At 38.7% G+C, this 20,652-nt stretch overlaps 1 long non-coding RNA gene across 1 annotated transcript; it reads left to right on the top strand.

Annotated features, from left to right (window-relative positions):
• Nucleotides 1-6,314: 6,314 nt before the first annotated feature.
• Nucleotides 6,315-12,940, top strand: LOC311595141. Its single transcript, XR_014778324.1, has 3 exons — nucleotides 6,315-6,381; nucleotides 10,823-10,871; nucleotides 12,861-12,940. It is a non-coding gene; the product is annotated as an uncharacterized lncRNA (long non-coding RNA).
• Nucleotides 12,941-20,652: the final 7,712 nt, after the last annotated feature.

The following is a 20,652-nucleotide window of genomic DNA, read 5'->3' as shown; positions in this document are numbered from 1 at the left end:
ATAGGTCCTACTAGTACTATCCACTTTCTTTTTATATTAATTTATTCATATTACATCTTAGTTGTTAGCCCATCCTTTGTATCCTCCCATTCCTCCCTTCCTCCCACTTCCCCCCTACTCCCCTCCCCTATGTCTGTGTCTGAGGGGGACCTCCCCCCTGTATATGCTCATAGGGTATCAAGTCTCTCCTTGGTGACCTATTATCCTTCCTCTGAGTGCCACCAGGCGTCTCAATCCAAGGGACATGGTCAAATATGGGGCACCAGAGTTTTTGTGAAAGTCAGATCTCCTTCTCCACTCAACAGTGGAGAATACTCACTTATATCGAGACACTAGTCCAAGGTGTACATCCCCATAAAAAACTGTACCTACCAGGAAAGTGGGTAAGAAGGGAGGACATCCTATTGAGACTTTAGGTGTGAGAAGCCTGGGAGAATGAGGAAATAGAAGGATCCAGCGGGTCCTGGAAAACTACAGGCGAGTCTGGGCCCTGGGGTCCTCCGCAAACTATGGCAACAGCCAAGGAAAATATAGGCAGTACTATCCACTTTCAATGGAAATTTTCTTTGTTCAGTTTACAGCTAGGTCTGTTGTAACTGGCTTTGCCCTGTAAGCAGACAAGGTTTATGGGTCTTTAAAAAAAGTGGAAATTATAAAATGTACTAATGGAATCTACTAATAACCTCTTTCCAGCTAAATGAATTGCAGATCAATACAGTGTATTCATAGTCAAACTGATATAAATATATTAATACACACAAACGCATCCCGGTACGGTGGCAGCAGGAAGGTAGAACTATTCTCAACTGTTTGTTTTGAAAGACAAAATAACAGTAATAATAATAATAATAATAATAATAATAATAATAATAACAACAACAACACAAAGGCTTATTTCCAAAACAGTTAATGATTTTTAAATTAAAATAAGATAATTTGGTATATATTGCTTAATAATAGCATCACTTTCTGATAGAAAATTAAATATCTAATTACAGCAAAATGTAAAGCATTCAGCAACAACTTATTATTTCTAATCAATTCTGCAGCAGTTAAATGTTTATATGGGTTAAAGCGAACTTAGATAATACTTGTTATTTTAGTTTGTCTTTTTTCCAGTTCTAGTATGCAAGTCATTCTGAAAACAGAGACTGATTAAATATGATGGGTATAACAGTCACCCTCCCTGTACAAGTTCCCCATGGGTCTCAAAGCCTAACCACAAAGATAGCAACCAGAATTCCAAAGGAAAATAACTGCAAAAGCACTTGGTGATATACTGGCATCAGACATAAAAAACAATGATGTCTGCAAAGCTTCAGGGACTAATTAAGATTTTAATGTGGTCTCATCATTAGGAAAATATTAAGAATTGTGATTTAAGAAGCCCTGGGTTTCACAAATTAAAACAAAAACAAAGGAGGCAGTTTATTAAAGTATCCCAGGACTGAAGTTTAATGAAAAGCTTTAATTAATATACATTGGATCATATTTTATCATTATCAGAGAGGATCATTAGGAAAATCAGACTGCATGAACTGCCCATGTTCCCAGCTCCCTTTTTAAAAAAATAACTGAGGTCAAAAGGTAAAATATGGCAGCTGAACAAGAAAAAGAAAACAAACTATAAATTACTTCTGCAGAAGGACATGTTTAGTCAGACATTGCAGCGCTTTTGGTTTTCATTGCTCATTACACTTTGACACCCTTCCTTAGCCACTTGCCTTGAAGGAACACATACCTGGATTATGGAGTGTTCCCCTTCTAATAAGAAGCTAGGACACGGACAGCCACAATTACTGAGGGAACGAATGTAAGCTGCCATCAGACATGTACAGTCTGCAGCAAGACGCAGAATAAAGAAGCCAGCCTTAATTCTGGAGGAAATGTGGAGAAAAGGCCCAGCATCCTTTTCCATTTATGTTGACAGCGTATAGAAATGAAATGAAAAGGGGAAGCATAGAAGTCAAGATCTGTTTCTCATTATGCTGAATCTTAAGAGGAAAAACGTAAGGAATATTAATCTGACATGAGGTACTGATGGTCATATCATTGAGCATCAACTTAGCTCAGTGCATTTCCTCAGCATGGATACTAGAAACATGCCACTCAGTCAATAAGATCTTTCATCACTTATGTGCACCTTAAATTCCCGCATTGCTTCCTGTATTACGATTTACGTGACTTAGTTTACTCATATTTATTTTGTGCTATGATTATGGTTATGATGATGATGATGATGATGATTTATGGGTATTGTGTGTGCCTGCATGGCTGTATGTGCACAGTGTGCTTATAGTGACAACAGAGGCCAGAAGGGAGTGTTAGATCCCCTGGAACTAAAATTAGACATGGTTGTGTGGTACCTAACATAGGGACCGGGAACTGAAGCCAAGTCCTCCACAAAAGTAGCAAGTTCTCTTAACTACTAAGCCATCTCTCCAGCCTCTGTAATTTAATTTAATTTTTAAAGAGTAAAAGATAGTTTATCATGGAGCTAAATGTGAGTAACCATTTTCCCTGGGAACGAATGAATACCCCATGATCTGTGAACACGATTCCAGTGACGCAATAATTTTTTAAATTCTGTGTAGTAATAGAATAAAATAAGGTCATAAATCAAGGCACTTTTTGAAAGAATAGTGGGAACATCAAGTAGGCAAGTTATAGGAAAACAAGAAAAAGCCTTGGGTCTTGGATGTTATCAGGCAGCCCTTTAATTGGTGGAAAAAACTAGAGATTTTGTTACACTAATCGATGACAAAGGTTTTTTCCTTTATCTGTTAGTCACATGATCTTAATTTAGGCACAATACACATGAGCAGAGAATGGCTATTTAGTAAACTAAGTATAGCTCATAATTTGTAATTGTAATTGTAAAAATAGCAAATTGTAATTAGGCTTTGATCCTGCAACATTCCAACCTCTTTGCTGGGTTTCAAGTCAATCAGACTTTACAGACGTGGTTTATTTTAAGGAGCTCTATTAATTTATTTTACAGTTCCCCAGGTTGACCAAGCATCACATTTTATGCATGTAGAAGCCCACGTATTCTTTACTAAATATTACAGTATAATGTGCCACATAGCTTTTTAAAAGGCTTATTTTAGGATCTGAGGCCATGAGGGTGAATAACGGGCATGAGAGCAGATTCAGAGTGCAGTAGAGCAGAGTGCAGTAGCTGGCAAAGCCGTTAAGAAAGAAATGCCTGGATCATATCCAAACTACAGGCCATCATGATCGCTATCTGAACTTTTAAAAAAATATTGTCTTGGGCCCAAATCTGCTTATCATAATGTTCTTTCTTGTAGGTTTCTAGGACCCTCTGGATCCTTCTACTTTGCCATTCTCCCATGCTTCTCTCATCTAGAGTCCCAATAGGATGTCCTCCCCTCTGTTCCACTTTCCTGGTAAGTGAAGACTTTCATGGGACATGCCCCTGGGGTCCCACTCAAACTATGGCACCAGCCAAGAACAATACAGGTAGTAAACTTCAAACCCCTACCCAGATCTAGCCAATGGACAGGACATTCTCCACAGTTGAGTGGAGAGTGGGGTCTGACTTTCACACAAACTCTAGTGCCCCATATTTTACCATGACCCCTGGATGGGGAGACCTGGTGGCACTCAGAGGAAGGATAGCAGGCTACCAAGAAGAGACTTGATACCCTATGAGCATATAAAGGGGGAGGAAGTCTCCATCAGTCACAGTCATAGGGGAGGGGAGTAAGGGGAAAATGGGAGGAAGGGAGAAATGGGAGGATACAAGGATGGGATAACCATTGAGATGTAATATGAATAAATCCATTTAAAAATGTTGTTTTCTGTAGGTGATGTAACTTTTATATAAATTAAAATAACCAAGAGTATTACTTGACTTAATAGAGTAAGGGTAACACATGAAGGAAATATGCATCTTAACAACCAAAATGCACATACCTTTAAATGAGTAGATTAAGTATATATTCCCCTGTTATTACAGTTATTTGAGCTTATGAAATATCTGATTTACATTTGGAGAGTTTAAAAAATTGTATCTTCTAACTTTTTGTCATGTTTGCTCTCACAGATATTGTCCTATGTGGAGTGAGCACCTACAATTCCAGGGGAGGCCGAGCCTTAGTATCCAAATTAACACAGCTCTTTCCATGGGCACTTACATTGGTATCACAGAAGAATTATTTTCAGAAGATAAATTGAAAGCCACATTATAGAGGAAATTAAGTAGCAGTATCATATTTTGAAACATTCTTTTAATAAATATCTTTTTATGGATCAAATATTAATAGCTTTAAAAGAAACAAGGACTCAGACTTGTTAGAAATCAGGATTTTATAGTCATAACATACTTTCTACTTTTTATTTATGGATAACAAAATCTTGTTCTTTATTCATGTTTAGAAATGGATATGAGCTCTGGAATGATTCACTGTAGTGTTTTCCATTTCCTTATTACACTACCAATAATGTGTAATGAATTTCCAACACCTTAGATTTCAAATTCATCAACAAACATTATGACATAATGTGTAAGCTATCACAAATCGTACTGTTATTAGAGATGGATGGCTTTGGTATAATTTGGACAGAAGACTTAACCCAAATTTGAGGTGTCTACCGTTACCTTTGGCTTTAAGAGGTTAGATGTAACATATTGATAATTTAAATTAGGATATTCCTTGGAAGATTGAAAGTAAGTAATCTTTTGTCACTTTTAAAAACTAAATTTTTCACAAATTCATTAAATAATGAGAAAATTGTTTTAATCTTATTTTTTAACTTCATATATGTATAATATCTACAGCATTTTCTCTTCTCTTTCTCCCTTACAACATCTTTCCTGTCCTCTCATATGTAAATACAGCCTATTGAGTTCATTTAGTGTTGCTCATATATATACACACACGTGTGTGTGTGTGTGTGTGTGTGTGTGTGTGTGTGTGTGTGTGTGTCTTATAGCTGACCACTTGGTATTGAATAACCACTCAGGAGGCTCATCCTCAGAGAAGACTTGTTCTCCCTCTTTCAGGAGTCTTCAGTTGTCTATAGCTTTTCAATTTAGGGGTAAAGCCTGTGAGATTTCCCCTGGCCACACTGGAATGTCCACTGAAGTTGTCAATTTCCTTTCCAAACGGTATGTTTCCTAGTTCTTACTGTAACTCTTGCTCTTTTTCATCATAGGTCTGTATAACTTATTACTAATAAGAACCACACAACAGCATCAATATTAAGCTGTCTTGAAATCTTCTGCATAAAAGAAATGAGCCAATTCCTTTGTTTGTTTGTTTGTTTGTTTGTTTGTTTGTTTTCGGGGACAGGTTTCTCTGTGTAGCCCTGGCTATCCTAGATCTAGCTCTGTAGTCCAGGCTGGTCTCAAACTCAGAGATCCCCTAGCCTCTGCTTCCTGAGTGCTGGGGTTAAAGGCATGCACCACCACCACCGTACATTTTAAAAAATTATTTTTAAATTTAGCCCCAGGCAAGGTTTTAGGACACAGTCAGAAAGTAGTCACATATTTTGCTAAAATATCACAAAAACTATATCTAGTCCTGTCCCAAAAGGTGTTCCCTTTTTGAGCTGGGCTTCCACAGTACACATTGTTCTTAGCCCTGGATTATTATTATTATTGTTGTTGTTGTTGTTGTTGTTGTTGTTGTTGTTATTATTATTATTATTATTATTATTATTATTATTATTATTATTTTATATCATTGTTGTTGTATAGTGATGAGGATGATAATAATTTTACTATATTTATCATTGGATTGGGATACTCTGCCTAACCTTTTAACTCTTAGTCTTCTGACCAGTAGTTTGCACCTTAACTAACAAAACCCCTAACTGCCACGATGAGGACATTATTGGCAATAACCTGTCCTGCTCCCTTCTGGATCTCATTTGCCTCTGTAGTACTCTGTAACATCTTTCGTCTGTAGGACTTGGGCCAAGCCTGGCTAATTCCTTGTCATGACTTAGCACTTGAGTCATTTTGATTGTTCTCTGATGTGTGTTCTTTGAATGTCCTTTGACAGCGCTATATGCAGAACTGTACATAGCAGCATTCCCTAGTGCAACTTCATCAGTACTTCATGTGGTGCCAGAATAGCATCAGCACCATAAAATATTCCTCATAATAATCCGACTGGCTTTCCTTCCTCATTTGTCAAAGATCATGCAGACAGGTTGCTGAAAAGTCCGCGTTTACTCACAGTGCGTTCCACATTTCAAGTCGATAACAACTTCTAACTTTTCATTCCTAATCATTTTTTTTATTATTATTAGAGCAGCTCTGTTTTGAGACGCAGGCATGGAAACATCTTTCTCTGGATGGGAGGATAGATGCCCACTCCCAGGGAGTGAAAAGATTCATCACAGATAATGGTATTCTCTGTGGGCTCCATTCTGGTTTAGAACACAGGCAGAGAGAAGAGAAAGTTGATAGGATCTTCCAGGGAAAGCTAGAAGCTCCAAAAGAAATTTCCTTCAGTAACATGGTATCTGTTTTATAGGATAATCCTCAAGTCCTTGAAACATGCTGGTGAAAGTAAGGTTTTAATTTACTCCATATTTCTTAAGTTATACTGAAAACACTCCATGTGGCTAGTAGCTATCATAGGTGGATCATAGTCCAAGAAATTAATGTGCCCAGACCCGCAGCCCAGAGACCAATAAGAGGTTAAGCACGTATCTCTGCTTCCGGTAGGTTTCAAGTGAGAATTTGGGGAGAGTTCTGTATTTGATCTCACCTGACTAACAAAGAGAGAATTAGTATATCCACCCCTTTGGGCTGCTGTGATGGGACAGTCTATACAGAATGTGGCCCTTGTTATATGTGTCCTCTAGATATATTTTTGGGTAATTGTGCCAGTATAGTAAAGTGTACACTCAGAACCTGAGATCAAGTTTCCTGTTTACACTCAGTTCCTAGGAAGGTATCAGGTCTCAGAGTTCCAGGGGCACAAAAAGCTCTCCCCAAGTGAGCTTTGCAAGCCAGGAGTCTCGAATTCCTTTTACACACTCCCTGAGTTATGATCTGTTCCCTCTCAACACTTGATTCTTAAAACGGTTTTCATTTTCCACATTTTATTTTTTAAAACTCACTGTTAAGCATTTAAGGATGTGGGAATTCTTCGTATGATCACTTTAGCTTCATGGTCCCCATAAGATCATTGTAGAAACTAATAGACATCTGTGAATAAAACTTCAAAATAACAGCAACCAGGTTTGCAAGTGGTATGTTCCCACACTTAGGGAACAGAGGAACTGTAGAGTATTTAGATTCTTAATATGGATGGCTTTAACATAGTATGGCAATTCAGGAAGAGAAAATTACTTTATTATTTAACAAATCAGTTATTACTTTTCATCAGATGTTTTCAAATATACACTCTATAATTAAATTACAGACATTTAGCCTCCAGATCTTACATAGGATGCTTATTCTGTGCCTAGATGGAGTCAGGTGAATTCCAGAAACTAGTTCCAATCCTACCATTCCCAATTCCCTAATGACATATACTGTCCATTGACCCAGTCTTGTTGATGGTTGGTCTGGTGCTGCTGTGTACTCAAATTCTAAATGCTGGTCCCCAAGACCTGGTTGCTGTCCGGATGAGCACATTTTTATGTACACCAAGTGAAGTTGTATAAACTTTGCCCGCCTTGTTATCGCTGATTGGCTAATAAAGAAAGTCTGGAGCCTGTAGCTGGGCAGAATAGAGGTGGGTGGGGCTTAAGCTGTGTAAATAAATTTATCAATCACTGTCTTAATTATTTGGAGGCTATCCAGGTCATAGAACAGCACTGTAGAGTTTAATAAATACTCAGCAACATAATGGCACCCAGTGTGGAGCACAAACCCTGACCCTGAGATTAAGAGTCTCATGGTCTACCAACTGAGTTAGATGGGAACAAGAGAAACCCAGGCAGGCTTCTCACGGCATGCAGAAGTGCAACCTTATGCTGCCTGCTGTGGCCAGATCCAGAGGTGGGTCAATCGAGACTACAGGCAACAGAAACAGAGACCCAGAGCACATACTATCTTCCACCAATGTGAACAGAAGCCAGCGTGTGTGGCACAACTTATGGACGATTGAGAGTAGCGCCCTTGGGCTGTGGCCTGGAGTACACCAACCACAACATCTGCTTGCCTGAGGAGCCACTGCCTGAGCCCAACCCTTCCCAGAGCCTCAAGATGACTGAGACTCTAGGGCAAGTAATGTATGCTGAAGCTGACAGTTTCTAGGCAACTGAGTTTAGAGAACCTTAGGTACAAAAATAAATATTAAAAGTTTAAAACCAGTGAAAGAGGAATGGGTAGTATTGTCTTGTGTACATGAGTAGACACTAAAGGAAGAAAAAAATCCATATAGTTCAACAACAAAGAAGATGGAGGGACATATACCAGCCAAGTAATAGGTCTCAAATCACAGAAGCTACAATGTCTGTGATGAATGGCAGAACCACCCATTCCATGTAAATGAAAAAGCAGGGGCAAAGCTCAGCAAAAACAGGGACACAAAACCAGAATGAAACCTCTGAACAAGAACAATATGTTTAGACAATGAGAAAAATAGATTTAGACAGTCACAGAAAAGATGGTTTAAGAATAATAATTAACACCTAAAAAGGAAGGAAAGAAATAAAAAGATTTTTAAGAAGAAAAATTTGCATGTTAAAGTTGAAAACACTATAGAAGAGCACATTTGGATCCCATACAACTTTGTTTTGACTGTCAACATGAAACTAGTTGGATGTTCAGTGATGATTGTAGTTTTATGCATCCTCTGTGAGAGAGATCAGAATGGAGCAGAGGTGGGTACAAAAGGAACTGCTAAATTAAATCAGTCTATACTTATCTTAACTTCAAAATGGAGGAGGGGAAGTGTGTTATGTTGGGAAAGAGGATTTATGTTTGTCTCAACAGGAAAGGAGAGGCTTTGGATTCCATCTAAATTAATAAAGATCAGATTTGACGGGGGTGGGGGATGGGAGAGATGCAGCTCCTGAATATCCAGGCCACAGATATAAGGAAGGAAATAAAGAGGACCAACAAAACATGTGACTTGTGTTGCTGATCCTGCTACATGGGAACAGCTCTGCAACTGGCTGAGACATGAAACATATTTCTGCATAGTCAACAAATCGTATTGGCTAGATAATCCTCAGGACTTATTATGCCATCCTTTCATATAGCATAAATAAAATGTGGTATTACAGTTTGGTATGCAATTCATACTGGCTTATACAGAAAGACAGATAGATGCCTTTCACATGCACATAAAGAAAACAATCATTTTCAACAAAGACTGATACCTTTCTCCTACTCAAACAAGGAACAAAAAAAATCATTTTTCAGCTAAATTGTGTACACTACACCTTCCATATATGTGTTTATTTAAAATGTATATTACTGTAGACGTTTATATGTTTATAGGACAAGAGGAGCAGACATCAGTGAAATTGGGAGTGACTCTGACAGGATTCATCCTGAAGGATGCTGAGACACTCACATGCTTATCCCAGCATCCTGCTTGATCCAATCTCAGGCTGCCTCAATTATTGTTTTTTTTTTTTTCAGGTTGCTTCCAGGACATCTTCAAAGAAAGCTGCTGATCCAAATTGGCCTAGCCTTTCAGGCTGTTCCAATCAGGACTTTATTTAAGCCTGAATTTTCACAGCATTTAGAACATGGGCAACAAATGTTACAATTAGTTTTCTTAAGACTTGACCATTTTTCCAATTTTTTGGGAAGCTCCCAAAAAGAAAACACTTCCCCGAAGCAATTTTAACAGAACACTATGACCTCATTCTTGAGAGGTGGGGTGGGAGAGTTTTGTTCATGCATTGAATGATGGATGTTCATAAATGTTTGTCATTGTTAAAAGGGGGTTGGTTGCAAATTGTTATGGGTTTGGTCAGGGAGAAAAGGAGATATATGAGGGTTTTTATCTTTCTTTTTTTTTTCTCTATTTTTCTTTATTTCTTATGTGGGGGGAGAAGGGTTAAAAAGAAAAAAGAGCAAGTGGAGAAATAATAGGATAAAATGGTTGATTATTGAATCTACTCTTAAACTTTAGAGCTATTACTATTCTTAAATATTTTTATCTCAATATAGATTATTGTATATTGATACAAAATTAAGGTTTACATTGGTTTAGATTATTTGTCTATGGGTCCAAATTTAAAATTATATTTGATATTTATAATGTTATTTGTTTCAAGTCCTTTATAAGGTATTGTGCCAATGCAACTCATTCAAAACTGCAATATGAAATTCTAGCCCTTTTGAAAGCTGCTATTACACACTGTTTAGGATAATTGAGTAATTGAGTTTAACAGTCAAACAATCAAACTTGTCATAATCTGCAGGTCTCTGGGGCTTTTGAAGACCATCTATTTATCTATAGCATACAAGAGTAGGCAAACGCTGCTTGATTTTGGCTATTTACTAACAGCTTAACCTAGGAAGTATTCTTTTTTGTAACAAACTAGACTAGTATCTAACATTACCATCAGGTTTGGGAGAATAAACAACTGGCCTGGCAATAGCTTATGAAGTTTGGGAATTTCCATTAAACCACTTTGGCTAATGGTTCAGCAAGATTAATATGTATATACTGCAGGAAGCTGCTATAGTAATAGGTTTCTATATAGTTTTTCAAGCGAACTTAAGTGTGTTTTGTGCCTCTCAATAGTCCCTTCTTTACCCTTCTCTTTCATCTATCTCCCTACTTAATATTGAATAGGTGTGGTGAGAGTGGAAATCTTTGTCTTGATTTCCTGACTCAAATAAAAACATTCTGAATTTCTCTCTATTTAGGTTGATGCTGTCTGTGGGCTTGCTGCTAAATTGCTTTTATTATTTTTCGGTATGTTCCTCATATCCCTAATCTCTCCTGGACTTTTTTTTTCTTTTTTGAGACTGGGATTCTATGTGTAGTCTCGGCTGTCCTGGACTTGCTTGGTAGGCCAGGCTGACCTCAAACTCACAGAGATCCACTTGTCTCTGCCTCCTCAAGTACTCAGATTACAAGCAAGTGCTACTGAGCCCAGCCAAGACTTTTATCATAAAAAGATGTTACAGTTTTCTAAAGGCATTTTTTTGAATCCAATCGACAGATCATGTGGTTTTTCTTTCAGCCTGTTTTTGTGATTGATTACATTTACCTATTTATATATGTTGCACCATCCCTGCATTCTAGGATGAGTCTACTTGATAGTGTTTTTGCTTGCTCTTAAATTCATTTGTTAATATTTTATTGAGAATTTTTGCATCTATGTTCACAAATTATATTGGTCTGTAAGTTTCATTGTTTTGTTGGGTCTTTGTATAGTTTTGGTATCAAATAAATAATGGCAGTAGTGACTTTGTAAAAAGAATTTGGGAATATTTCTTCAGGTTCTGCTTTGCTGAATAAATTACAGGGTATTTAAAAGTGTGGTAGAATTGTGCACTGAATCTATCTGGGTCTGGGATTTTTTTGTTGTTGTTCTTGGAGATATTTTTATTACTCCTTCTATTTCACTAAGGCTTATAGGTTTGTTTAAATTGGGTCATTTTTATTTGATTTTTGTAGGCAATATATATCATATACATGAAGGAATTTGACAATTTCTTTGTGATTTCATTAGCTTTTGATTGTTTTCTTCCACTTAAATTAGGATTTTATTTCTGTGCTCTTTAAGTTCGTGAGTGTTATATCATCTCTGAATTCCACACACTATTTAATCATCTTATATATCTTCTTTTAAATTCTATATCCTTAGTTTCATTGAAATAATTCCCGTTGGAGAACATTTATATAGGACTGGAGGTCTTTGGAGGGAGTGCATTGTCTTGGTTTTCCATATTGTAGTTTTGTGATAGATTTTGTTGGGTGACTGTATGTCTGATATGTGATTCTAACCTACCTGTTTTAGGTAGAAGTTTGATTATCAATTTGCTATTTCCAAAATTCTGTTCATTTCAGGTCAGGAAAGAGTGAGCAGGTCGGTGTTGAGTATTGATTGGAGACAGTAGTAACTTCAATCCACCAACAGCTAGTGTAATGTGGGGTCCAATGTAGTCTTAAAGATAATGTAAAACTGCTTGGGTGAGACGTAAGCAAGTGCCCTGTGCCGCTACCAGCTTGATCTAGGTTAGAAAGGAAGCATGAACAAAGGACTCCCAGCTTGATCTAGGTTAGAAAGGAAGCATGAAAGGGGCCAGGCAGAGTTTCTGCAGAAGCACACAAATATGGCTACCAGCTAGGCCTGTCCCAAGAGCTCAGATCTGTGGCTCTTGCCTGGGCTTAAAGGGACAACTTGAATTTCTTCTTCATCATCATCATCTTCTTCTTCTTCTTCTTCTTCTTCTTCTTCTTCTTCTTCTTCTTCTTCTTCTTCTTCTTCTTCTTCTTCTCCTTCTTCTTCTCTTCCCTATCTTCCTCCTTCCATTTCCTCTTCTTTTCTTCTTCTCTTCTCCTCCTATTCCTACTCCTCTTTCTCTTTCTCCTTCTTTTCTCCTCCTCCTCACTTCTCTGATTTAATTTTTTTTTTTTACATTTTGAGATTAGACTTTAATTACAGAGTTTCTTCTTTCCCTTCCTTTCTTCCAAAGCTTCCCTTATACACCTCCCCACTCTCCTGTAAATTTATGACCTCTTTTTTCACCAATTGTTAGTGCATGTGTGTGTGTGTGCATACATATATGATGATTAATCTTTTTGATGTGTTCTTGAATACTTAAAATACTTAAAATATTTTACTTGGAATTTTTGCATCTATGTTCATAAATGACGTTGATCTGTAATTCTGCTGTGCTGCTCCTAAATATAATCTGTTTGGTCTGTATAATACTACTTGTACAAATGTTTCAGGCCTGATTGTTCGGCACTGGACAGCCAATTGGTGTGCCCTTCCCTGGCGAAGACCACACTCCAGCTTCCATCTTTCCTCGGTTGCTTGTAGTTCTTTGAGTAGGATTGAAGCTTTATGGTATTTTCTCCATCCAATTTGGCACAATTATTGCTGTCATCTTTTTTAGCTCACGTTTGAGCTGTCATGTTTGTGGGGCTTTGTGGCTGCAGCGTCTGATGATACTAGGAGACACCATCTCACAGCTTCCTGATCTGCAGACCTGTAAAATATTCCCATCCCCCTTTCCACAATGGTCCCTGAGCTTCAGGTGTGGGGTGTTTGGTAAGTTGATCCTCTGAGACTGTGTTCTACAACTCTGCATTTTGGTTGGTTGTGGTTTTCTGCAGTGGTCCCTCTGTGTTGAAAAGAGCAGTTTCCTTGATGGGGAGTTTTTATTTAAATTTTTTTTGTGGATAGAAGGCCTAATGTTTATATATTATTTTTAGGGATTATACTGGTTTAGTAAATTAGTGGTTGTAGAGTCTCCTCCTATAACCATGATTAGCAATGTTAACATGATTAGCTAAGTTTCTCATACCAGAAGGCACCATGCAAGGTTCCAAAAGAGGGAGGTAACCAACAGTCCTATGCAGCTACGATACCTGTGAACTATATCAATAACCAGAACAGCACAATAGCCATAAGGGTATAGTAGTGGCACACGTAGCTTGCTTGGAACCAGCAACTCTTTAATTGGACTTAAGACCTGATCAACAAGGGGGAGATCATGCTTACCTTATTCTTAACATTTGTAGTGAATATATTTATTATTCAATCTGTTTTCTGAAATGTTGAGTCATGTCTAAGACCATATTAATAAGAATCTGATGGTTTGAATGAGACATATCCCCATAGGTTCAGATGCTTAAATGCTTGGTCCCTAGTTAGTGGAACTGTTTGGAAAAGATTAGGAGGTACAGCTTTGTTGGGTTAGGTATAGCCTCATTGGGGAAGGGGTGTCACTGAAGGCTTGCTTTGAGTTTTCAAAAGCCCATGCCAGTTGCACTCTCCTTCTGCCTACCACTTGCTGATCAGTTGTGAGGTTTCAATTATCTCTCCAGCACCATGTCTGCCTGCCACCGTGCTCTCCACCAGGATGATCATGAGCTAGCCCTCTGAAACTGTAAGCAAGCCCACAATGAAATGCTTCCTTCTTTAAATTGCCTTGATTGTGGTGTTTCATCACATCAATAGTAACCCTAACTAAGACAGATGGGATAGTTGTTAGCCCTCAAAGAATTATAATTTCATTTGCAGATGAAATATAGAGTTTGGGCCTTTGCTTTCCTAAATTTTGCAGGAGACTAAAGGCCAATTTCATCAGTAGCATTCATAGTTCCAAGACATTTACATTTATTATTTCTGCTAAAAAAATACAAAACAAAACAAAACCAAAAACAGGTGAGGATATTAGTTTACTAGCTTTCCAATAACAAACTAGCACAAATTAGGTAGTTTAAACAACAGAAATTTAGTGTCTTAAATTCCTAGAAGATTAGCCAGGTGATGGTGACACATACCTTTAATATCAGCAGTGGGGTGGTAAAGGTAGGTGGATCTCTAAGTTCAAGGCCAGCCTGGACTACAGAGTGAGTTCCAGGACAACCAAGGCTTCAAAGAGAAACCCTATCTCTAAAAACAAACAACAACTACAACAAAAAGAATTCTAGGGGTATCCAGATGACTATGGAAGCACTACCCCTGCCTTTATCTTCACGTGTTTCTCACCATGTGTGTGCACATACGCACATGTGAGCACGTATGTTCAGTGCTCAAAATTCTCATTTTTAGTAAGAACCGTCCCATTAGATTAGTGCTTATTCTTATGGCCTCAGCATAATGAATTATCTACAAGTCTATTCCAAATAAAATCTTATTTCTGAGATATGGTGGAGCAGAACTTGAACTCTGGGTGACACAATTCAACTTTTACTCGTCAAAACAACCACTCCCAAGCCAAATAGCCTCTTGCTTGTCTAAGGGCACCCACTGCAGATAACGCGAAACATTGAGTATATGCGCCTCTGTCTGACCACTGCCTGTTTAATTAATGCTTAGCAGAGAAAACTGGCACCTAGATTCTATAGCCCACCCTGCCCTGGACTTCTCAGTGCAGGGAGATGCCTTGTGCACATGCAGCTGGACCTCAGAGGCCCCATGATCTCAGCCAATGAGCCTGCTCTGGTGCTCTGAGCAGATAGATACTCAAGGCCCCCAAACTCTCCCTAGCTTTTTTTCCATTTTTCAACCTCTTTTTGTAAAGTTTTACAAGAAGCTTTACCTTAGTGGCTGTCATAAACTCAATTTTTCAAGGTTCTTTCCCCATGGTACTGTGAAGGCTTAGAGTTCCCCTTTGTCTGACCTAGGCTTTATTCTGCTCCAGCTTGCTTAACACTTTCCATGGGCTTCACACTTCGCTACCTGGATAATGTGGGTTCATTTGTTCATTTTATAATAAGACATGTTTAGTAAGTTGTTCCACTGTTCTTATAATGTGGGGAAACTGGACCTGAGGAAACTGGCCACAAATAATTTCCATGATAATAATTCTGAACATTAAAATTAAATGGTATAAGTCAGAAAAAAATTGTTATGAAAGAGCAAATGCAGTGAAAGAGGCTGAGTTTTTTATAGATGTCTGCAGATGTGGTATGATCCTGTCCAATGTTGCCAGCTCTTCAGAGCAATGGAACTTAAAAATGTATTCCTGTGAGCCACAAAGCAGCATCACCTTGAGTCTCCATGGACACAGCCACACTCCTGGAGTATTTAAACAAGCTCCTAGAGGAGAGTCTTGCTTTAAAGACCTTGTTCTCATCAGTGGTTTTTTAAAGCCATGCAGAAGACAAACTATTGTCTGAGTCCCAACCCCGTGGTTACATCATAAATCTGAGGTGAGACTGGGGATGGGTATTTTGAGGAAGCTTCTCAAACAGTTCAAATGGGCAGGCAAAATCCTTCTATGAATCACCCTCTTTCAGGTCCTGTTCCCAGCAAGAGAAAACCCTATGCGTTGCTGTCAGAGTCATGGCTCCAGCTCCCGCCTTGCCCCCACGTAAGTCCTGCCAGAGTTACTGGACATCTACCTGTAGTTGATGTAAAGGTGTTTTGTTTTGATCCCAAATGTGGGATGTGAAACAGGCTTGTGTGAGGGCATGCAGTGTTTATCCACTGAAAACAGACTTGTGAGAGAACAGATGCTTGTCCACTGGAAGAGGAATGGCCCTTTGCTGGGGCATGGTCTTTGCCAACTGATAAACATCCTAGCACGGACTCTGAGAGCATATATGTATATATGCCCAAACAAGAGGCAGGACGTTTTTGGTCTTGGCTGTTCGTCACTCCACTTCAAGATGCTCCTTGACAGAATTGCTCCAGCGAAGGCTTCGAGGCTCAGGGCTCCCCTGCTGCTGCTCTGGCTTCCAGCAGCTGCTGTTGCAGTCACCTTCGCTGAATTGCTGGTATACTGTTTAACTGTTCTATTGGAATCCTGAAGACTACACCAGTAGAATTGCTCCAAGGAACTGAGTCTAAAGGTCTATTTCTTCTGTTCCCCTTAACCACTTTTCTCTCTTATCTGGGGTAGGTGGGTTGGGAGGGAGGTTTAAGCAGTAAAGAACCCCAATTAAGTAGGTACGAAAAAGTTCAAAGCCTACACTGACCTGTTTCCCACATTTGACCCCAGCATGATATTTGTTTGAATAAAAGTTTCTGTGACTAAAAAGTACAAACAATAATTCTCTAAAGGATAATAAATTGTAAAAACCAAGAGCCTCTGTTTCCTTCTACTTCTGTGTCATGGGGAAAGTATCACAATAAAATAAATTATAACCAGTGATTATAGCGTAAGGAAGTTGACAGATGGCTCCTCCTGAGGTGAGTGGAAACAGAAAGGCTGAAAACGAACCTTAGGGAAGTTCAGGACTCCACTGCCCCAGAAACTTCTTAGCTAACCATAGCCTCAGAGACCCCCTTGCCCATCAGAACATTAACTATCCTACTGCACATGACAAAAGCATTCAAATGCTGATAAAAATGTATGGCCCAAAGGCAGGGTTTGAGACAACTGTCCCCTGGCTCTTGTTATGCAGCATCAGTCAATGAGTGGAAGTCAGTCTCTATGAAGTATAGATGCTTAAAATAATGACATCATCAAAGAGGTGGTGAGACAGCCCATGCTCGGTTTTTTTCATGGAAAGTTTTATTTTTTAAAAATATTAGAATTGTAATTTTAAAATATCTATTTTAAATATGTTTATTTTAATTGAGGTGGTTTAAGTACCTTAGTGGAGGTATATAAGGAAGAGGAAATATAAAAAGTTGAATGGCTTTACTAATCAAGTAAGCTATAGTTTAAAAGTCGAGGTTCCTCCTGTCTGAAACATGCATATGCGCACTCTATAAGGCCTTTTCTACTTGTTTAATCAGGAGCTCTCAAATAGCCACTAGTTCCCTGGGAAATGAAACCTTACTGATGACAAAGGCTAGCAGTGGTCCTGCCTATGACAGCTGTGCATTCTGAGAAGGCACAAAAAGGAGAACAATATTTAAATTTGAAGAAGTATGAAAACAAAAGCCCGATGGGTGTCATCAGTGTCAACTAAACAGATGGAGAGGCCAATGCGCCTGGCAGTTGGGAAGACAGAGGTGGCGTCAAAGGTTTTGAAAACAGGAAGTTCCCGTTGATGGGCTGCTTGGCTAGGACTTTGGTTCTAAGTGATAATCATCGTAGCCACTTGCATCCCTCACTCCAACTGAATAAATAAGAAATCAGAGTAGGACGAAACCCCCATAAAACACTCATAAAATTATGTTGTGATTTCAATTGTCTTGCATGTGCACCGTACTCTAGAATTCCTGACAAAGGACAAAAAGTATCCTTCCTGTCAGAGAAGTGCTGAAACAAGGCTTTTCCTTTTGAGGAAAACATGATCCAGCAATGAGAACCCAAAAAACACAACTGAAAACACACAGCCCTGTGGCTTGACTTCAGGGCCTTCTGCAATGGCTTTTAAACTCCCAAAGGACAGGAACTATGTCACTCTTGGCTTACAACACCTAACAGCAAGCACCTGACCTTTAGTTTGAAATAAATTACAAAGAGAAACATAAACGTGCATAGAATATTTGCATTGCTTCTCAGGGCTTTTGTAAAAGTTTCTATGCTTTATCTAATAAAGACGTGTAATTATAATGAAAAATAGAGTTAAAAGTCCTCCAGCCCTACTTGTATAGTATTTCTAAATAATACTCGATAATGACATGTAGTCTTGTCGATCCTATGCGTAGCTTCCCTGTAGCGTTATTAAACAATGGAATCCTGTTTATTCACCAATTCTTATAATCAGTTTACAAACTAATTAAACAAGAGCTTCCTTAGGTGACATAAGGGCAGGGAAAGGCAGGCAGTTGAGACTGAACTGGGAAGTCTTCCGTGAACCACTGGGAAGCTTAGCAGAGCTCATTGAAAACCATTACATAGTCTTTACAATGTTGCATAGCATATGAATCATATGCAACGAGCTAGTACAAAATAAAAGGAAGTTCAGCCGTAGTAACCATTCACTGCTTAAAGTCGCTAACATATTAATTTATTTATCTGTCAATTATCTGGGTACTGTGTGCATAGATTCACTTACCCCAAGGTTATCACTAGTCCTTGCTTCAAGTCTTATTAGGGGATAAAGGATTTCCCCTTTAAAAAAAAAATAATAAAGGCAGCTAAATATAATGACCAATCGTGTAATCCCAGCTACTCTGGAAGTTTAGGCAGGAGGATTGCAGACTGATGCCGGTCGGAACTATGTAGCAAGCTCAAAACCAAGCTGGCCGATTTAGCAAGACTCTGTTTCAGAGATAAAAATAGAGGGATTGAGCGGGTAGCTCTGTGGCAGGTCAACTGTTTAGCGTACAGCAAACTGTAGGGAGATCCCGAGTGCTGAAAAACAAAATAGAATGAAAACTGAGAGAAGGTGGGGAGACAAATTTAGAGAGGGCAATCCAACTGAAACACAGAAAGGAGGAGCCTAACCTGCAGCTTCATCACCTTGACGTGTGCACACGGTTGCGTATCTTTCTTCCAATCACGACATAAGGTGCCTTCTGGCCTTCAACACTCAAGTTTCCCCTGCTACTGATGCTCATATGAACACAGGACGTATTGTTTCAACTTTTGCATCTGACTGTAAACAGCATGTGCCATCTTCCCATGGGTTTGTGTGTTACCAGCTCGTTTCCATTCCTGACTAGAAAGAAATGACTTTTGCATTATATTCCATACTTCAAAAGTTATCTGGCAACTATACTTCTTAGCTACTCGCCCTCTATCTTTGCCCAAATAGTCATCAGGATTTAACGATGCACAGAACCTTAAACATCCCAGAGATCACTGTTCATAATAATAAGTGCTGGCCTGAGGCCACACTTGTGATTGCTGGGATAGCCTTGACGGCAGAAACTCTTGCTGTCCTGACCTCCTGCCTAGTCACTCATCTACTATCCACTACTATTTATGGTGCATACTCGTTATGTCTCTCACGGAGGCTCATATCACCCCGACTTCCTCAGAAAGTCATACAGGGCCCTCTCCTTCCCCTGTTGATAATGCGATGAAGCACTGGCATGGGTTCCTCACTCCCCAGCATAGGTCCTCACTTCTCCTGTTCATCCTCCTTTCAGATCCATCCATCTTCGGAATCCTCACAGACTGGGTGCTTTCTCTCTTTCCTTGTTGGCTATGTCTGCTGCTTCTTCTCCCTCTTCTATTTAGTCCTTGGTGTTTAGAAATCCATCTTGCCATGTGGCACACAGGTTAATGATACTTTTCCAGGTAACCTTGTTCAGCATTCCTTGCCCAATTCTTCTCAGATTTCTCCGTCTTTTTGTTTTAATATTTTGAGATTATAATGTAATTACATCATTTTCTTTCCCTTTCCTACCTCCAATCCCTCCCATGTGCACTTAACTCCTGCTATATTTCAAATTTATTGCCATTTTTTAAAAAATTCATGTGTGTGTGTTCCCAAATATATACATAAAACATACTCAGTCCATATATTACTTGTATATGAGTTTTAACGGCTGACAATTTGATATTTGATACTGGATAACAAATTGGTGTATTCTTCCCTGAGGAAGACTATTTTTCTTGTTCTCAGCATGTAGTACTTCTGCCAGGGTTGAAGCAATGTGAACTTTCTCTTTCCACATCAGCATGTCTATAGATATCATCTTTGTTGAAGTAATGCTTAGGAAGCCATGTTGGTGCATTAAAAAGAGATCATTGCAGGTGGAGTCAGGGGAGCAATAGATGGAAGTGTTCTGAAGGGGAAAATGGGGAAAGTAGGGGAATTTGTGATGCTCTCTATCATGCATCAAATGATGAGCTAAATGGATAAAAGAGTCTCTAATCAGGTAGGAGAGTAGAGATAGAGAAGAAGGGGAGAATAAGACAGTAATGTGTCTGAAAATTATAAGAAATCACACTGTTAACTATCTACCAAAAATTAACTATAATAAACACTATTTGGTATATAAATACACACATACTTTAAACATATTTTTTTAATCTGGGTTGATAATTTTGCCTCAAAGAGCATAGACTATTTAACAAAACTCTATCACTAAGCAAGGCAATCCCTCTTTTAGGCTTTTGGTCAGAGTTGTCCAAGGGCTCCCAAACCATTACACAGTACTTCTATTCCCCTTTGTTACTCCCATGAGGTGGAAGATTAAGTGTCTACTGCTGAAGAC

The sequence above is a fragment of the Acomys minous genome, assembly GCF_964271855.1.
Source record: "Acomys minous genome assembly, chromosome: 1".
In the NCBI taxonomy this organism is placed as follows: domain Eukaryota; kingdom Metazoa; phylum Chordata; class Mammalia; order Rodentia; family Muridae; genus Acomys; species Acomys minous.
The sequence above is the reverse complement of the archived record's forward strand: the minus strand, read 5'-3'. Positions and strand labels throughout refer to the sequence as shown.